Here is a 5906-nt window from a genome sequence, read left to right as displayed (position 1 = left end):
AGGGCTATTTGACCAAGAAGGAGAATGATGGGGTGCTACGCCAGATGACCTGGCCTCCACAGTCACCAGACCTGAACCCAATCGAGATGATTTGGGGTGAGCTGGACCGCAGAGTGAAGGCAAAAGGGCCAACAAGTGCTAAGCATCTCTGGGAACTCCTTCAAGATTGTTGGAAGACCATTTCCATTGACTACCTCTTGAAGCTCATCAAGAGAATGCCAAGAGTGTGCAAAGCAGTCATCAAAGCAAAAGGTGGCTACTTTGAAGAACCTAGAATATAAGACATATTTTCAGTTGTTTCACACTTTTTTGTTAAGTATATAATTCCACATGTGTTAATTCATAGTTTTGATGCCTTCAGTGTGAATGTACAATTTTCATAGTCATGAAAATACAGAAAAATCTTGAAATGAGAAGGTGTGTCCAAACTTTTGGTCTGTACTGTATATAATCGTCTTATCCCGTCTGTCTGTCTGTCCTTCTGTCCAGGAAATCCTGCGTCGCTGATTGGTCCAGCCGCGGCCAATCAGCGACGCGGGATTTCAGAAAAAGATGGCGGCCGTTAGCAGCTCATCTGCCGCACGGAGGTCAGCGGCGATGCAGCCGGGAGATGACCGGCGCTAGCCGCTCATCTCCCGGCTGCTCGCAGCAGAAGTACCGCGACCGGCGGCGCCGCTGACCTCCATGCGGCTACCGTCGGGAGATCAATGGCTAGGGCCGCTGATCTCCCGACGGCAAGTGTGAAGCGAGGACCGGGGAGCGGCGCCGCCAGTCGGGATACTTCGGCTGTGAGCAGCCGGCCATCTCCCGGTTCCTTGCAGCGGAAGTACCCGCACAGGTAGCGTCGCTGCCCGGTCCTCAGTAATACGATTCGCTGATTGGTCGGAATCAGCGATATTGGCGCCGCGACCAATCAGCGATACTGGCGCCAAATTTAAACACCGCTCTGCTGATTGGTCGTGGCCGGCGGCCGCGACCAATCAGCGATTTTGGCGCCACATTTAAACACCACTCTGTTGATTGCGCCTGGTCGGCCGCATACAGATTCTAGAATACCCGATGCGTTAGAATCGGGCCACCATCTAGTACTGTATATAAAGAGCTGTGGGAGCCATCACACTATATATAGAGACCTGTGAAAAGCTTATGTGTTGATCCAGAGGAAGTCAAAAAAACCCATGAGGCAGATGCTGCTTGCCCAAAATTAGGGGAAAAATTCCTTCCCGACTCCACATATGGCAATCAGACTAGTTGCTTGGATCAACGTCCCATAACAAAATCTAGTATGAATAACCTGTAATGTTATTCAAGAAAGTCACACAGGACCTCCTTGAACTTTTTTTTAGAGAATTAAGTATTACAAGGTCATGTGGTAGAGAGTTCCATACCTCACACAATAAAACATTGCCATCTAACTTCCTTTAGACAAAGCGAATTAGGAGCTTGATGCTAGAGTAGTTGAATTAAAACTGAAAAAAATTATTAACACAGCAAAAAAGAGGAACAGTATTTATTCTCCAGCCCAGGTCTCAAAACTAATGCACTAATCAGGATGAAGCAAACCATATAATAAAGGCAGGGGCAGCACAGGTGCAAAATACTGATGAGACAACCAACTCATAACCTACCAATTCTTGGAGGGGGTCATTGCTTAGTATTAAAACTGCACACAAAAAATGGCTTGTATAGGTCACTGGTCACACACAGATTGTTAGGGGAATGGTTGCAAACAACTTTATTAAATAATGGAAAGCAAACGAACCCGGGGTCCGTGATGCAGCCTGGAGGACTGCGGACGAACACCTTCCGGGTAAGAAGGTAAAACAACCAACTGAAATAACAATCCCCCCCGTGTTACTGCACACCGGAACGGTAATAGGGATTCGCACTATCTCCGTTAACTGCACGAGAGATGTGCGACAAATAATGGAGCCGTAGCCCTGTTAACTGCACAGAGGCTACGCAGCAGGCGCTAGGATGCATGTGTGATTCACGCAGGCGTATACATGCTCCCAGCCGGCTTGCTACCGGACTGAGGAGTATCTCTCCACGTGGCTAACAGGCGGTGCCGGGAATACGGAGTCCGCAGTCTGCTCGGGGTGTATAGCGACCCCCTTGTTGGAGCCAGAGTGTCAGACGAAGCTACCTGCCTCCCTCCATCTAAGGCTGTCTATCCCCTGCTAAACCTGCCTGTCAGAAGCTATAACAGCAAAAGCACACGTGGAGCCGAAACGACCAAGCGTCCACACAATAACACCAACTCAGCTCAATGATCAGAGTGCGCCGCCATGTTTGTGGGCGTGCTATTTAAATATTAAGCCCTGCCCATCGTCACATTATTGGTGACGTCACCCGCGACCAATCAGGCGGTGCCAGGTCACCGGATCAGCTGACTTCCAAACCACCAATCACGGTCCGCCATGTCACGGGCATGCTCAGTGCAGTGTATCCTGGACTTAGGCTGTAACAGCCCTGTTTCCCTCCGCAACCTATCCTTCATGTTGCTAGGAACAAAGACCCGAGAGACAGCTTGTACATCTCGTGCACCAGCTAGGCGTTGGGACCGATGACGATGCTGAGAAGCATCTGGACCGGAATGGGAGACCACAGAATCCACTGATGATTCTGAACCCATTTCAGATCCAGAAAACACCTGACGCCTAACACAGATAGTGCTCAATATAGGGCTTACAGCCTATTAGTGACCCTCATACTGTTAGATTAGGCAGGCTGCAAAGCACTATCTAAGTGCACCCCATGAGGACAGACCCCCTAGTTTACAAATCCAGCATTGATGGGCTTGTCTGAACCCTGAATAAAAATAACGTGCAAAATCTATATATGAGGTACTGGTAAATATTTTGGCGCTGGTCACGCACAGTGTCTGGTTTACAGCCTATTAGTGACGCCCATACTATTAGATTAGGCAGGCTATGCTCCCCTCATACACCTTACCACGGTGTGTAGTGTGACATGGAGCTAAACCCCCTGTCTTCTTAAGAATAAGGCTGCGAAAACCTTCTCTTTATTGATAGTAGAGAAACCTCCATACAGTAGATGCGGAAAACATACGATGAACCCCAGTATTGTACCACATAGATAGGGCTCTTACCGGCTAAGCTTGGAGCAGGCTGTGTGCACAGAGCCCAAGATACAAAACTGTAGGGATGTGGACTGTCTTACCCTGTTCCTGCCCCTGAAGACAACAAACACGTCATGTGAATACTGTCTTGCGGTTTTATATCTAAAAGTGATATGTGTCTTATGTAATGTATAATGGTGATGTAACAGCATGTGAAGTGTTAATGCATAATGTGAGTATAGCATAAGATAAGCTTAGGATACCATAAGACATAAGTATAACATAAACCCTAAAATACAAATTTTATTAAATCTCTTTAAAATCGGGACATGCGGCATAAAGATGATCCGCATCAGTATTGCACTTTATCAAGATAAGTTCCTTTTATTGTTTAGTCTTGTGATCATTTATGTCATTGATACCTCTATGGGTGATTAATTCCAGGGCTGGCTAGGGTTATCCAGGGATAGCCGCCGTGGAGCGGGGGCGCCACAGTGTCAACATTAACTAGGGTGTCACCCTCCACTATAAGGCAGGTAATCAGCATCTAGGGTGTTGAACAGGGCTGATTGTAGCCTTTGTTTGGATGCCCGAATGTATCCTTTGGCTTGGAGGTCCAAAGATATTAGGAACGTTCTTGGGTGTTTTTATAAATTTGCACATTGTCACTTTATTCACTGTTGTCACTTTAATCATTTAGTACACACTGAGGATTGATTGTTTGATGTGATATCTGTACCAGTTTCTGGTAGACTGTCAGATCTTTGGTCTATGTAAATACGAATAAGGGACTTTTAGGGTCTAGGGGCAGCTGCCGTTCAGCAAGGGTGCCATTGTCATCTATATGTAGGATGCCCATCTTCGTTGACATGCAGGTTCAGGCTAGGGTATCTATAGGGTGAGTTTTATTGAAGTACAGTGGGTACGGAAAGCATTCAGACCCCTTTAAATTTTTCACTCTTTGTTTCATTGCAGCCATTTGGTAAATTCTAAAAAGTTCATTTTTTTTCTCATTAAAGTACACTCTGCACCCCATCTTGACTGAAAAAAACAGAAATGTAGAAATTTTTGCAAATTTATTAAAAAAGGAAAACTGAAATATCACATGGTCATAAGTATTCAGACCCTTTGCTCATATTTAAGTCACATGCTGTCCATTTCCTTGTGATCCTCCTTGAGATGGTTCTACTCTTTCATTGGAGTCCAGCTGTGTTTAATTAAACTGATAGGACTTGATTTGGAAAGGCACACACCTGTCTATATAAGACCTCACAGCTCACAGTGCATGTCAGACCAAATGACCAGTATTGAGTAGAAGCCCCCTTTTGAGCTAGTGCATCCATGAGTCTTCTTGGGAATGATGCAACAAGTTTTTCACACCTGGATTTGGGGTTCCTCTGCCATTCTTCCTTGCAGATCCTCTCCAGTTCTGTCAGGTTGGATGGTGAACGTTGGTGGACAGCCATTTTCAGGTCTCTCCAGAGATGTTCAATTGGGTTTAGGTCAGGGCTCTGGCTGGGCCAGTCTAGAATGGTCACAGAGTTGTTCTGAAGCCACTCCTTTGTTATTTTAACTGTGTGCTTAGGGTCATTGTCTTGTTGGAAGGTGAACCTTCGGCCAAGTCTGAGGTCCAGAGCACTCTGGAAGAGGTTTTCATCCAGGATATCTGTGTACTTGGCCGCATTCATGTTTCTTTCAATTCCAACCAGTCGTCCTGTCCCTGCAGCTGAAAAACACCCCCATGATGCTGCCACCACCATGTTTCACTGTTGGGATTGTATTGGGCAGGTGATGAGCAGTGCCTGGTTTTTTCCACACATACCCCTTAGAATTATCACCAAAAAGTTCTATCTTAGTCTCATCAGACCAAAGAATCTTATTTCTCATAGACTGGGAGTCCTTCATGTGTTTTTAAGCAAACTCTGTGCAGGCTTTCATATGTCTTGCACTGAGGAGAGGCTTCCGTTGGGCCACTCTGCCATAAAGGCTCGACTTGTGGAGGGCTGCAGTGATAGTTGACTTTATGCAACTTTCTCCCATCTCCCTACTGCATCTTTGGAGCTGAGCCACAGTGATCTTGGGGTTCATCTTTACCTCTCTCACCAAGGCTCTTCTCCCACGATTGCTCAGTTTAGCTGGACGGCCAGGTCTAGGAAGACTTCTGGTGGTCCCAAACTTCTTCCACTTAAGGATTATGGAGGCCACTGTGTTCTTAGGACCCTTGACTAATGCAGAAATTCTTTTGTAAACTTGGCCAGATCTGTGCCTTGCCACAATTCTGTCTCTAAGCTCCTTGGGCAGTGTCAGGATGCCAGGTTTAATTTTACTTTGCCAGTAGTTTTTCCCTTAGCCAAGATGGCTTCCATTGCCTCACTGGGGTCATGTGTTTCCTGCCTGTGGACCTACTTAAACTGCATGTGTTGCAATCATGCCTTGCCTGAGTATTGTGTGCTTTTAGCTTTCTACTCACCTGTGCTAGCCCTCTGAATAGAGTCTTGCTGACCTTGTGTTTACTCCTAGTCATCCGCTGAAAGGATTGCTGCCTGAATCCTCTGCTAAGGGGACTTCTGCTGAAAGGAACCACTGGCTGTTGTTCACTCACGCTGGGATCTCTGAACTTTTGTCTTCCTGAAGAAAACTTCTCCTGGATCTCTACACCTCTGGTATAGTCACCATCTTGCTCTGTGTTTAAATACCCGACTCCAGCTCTGCTTAAGACATCGCTGTTTCCTCCGCTGCACCTCCTGCATTCTTCAATATCCAGATCCATATTCCAGTTTGTCTTCTCTTCTGCACTACGTGAGTCCACAATCAACTGAGGAAT

This window comes from Phyllobates terribilis, unplaced genomic scaffold (genome assembly GCF_046119375.1).
Source record: "Phyllobates terribilis strain yellow unplaced genomic scaffold, ASM4611937v1 Scaffold_345__1_contigs__length_2012815, whole genome shotgun sequence".
NCBI lineage: Eukaryota > Metazoa > Chordata > Amphibia > Anura > Dendrobatidae > Phyllobates > Phyllobates terribilis.
This window is presented reverse-complemented; position numbering follows the sequence as displayed.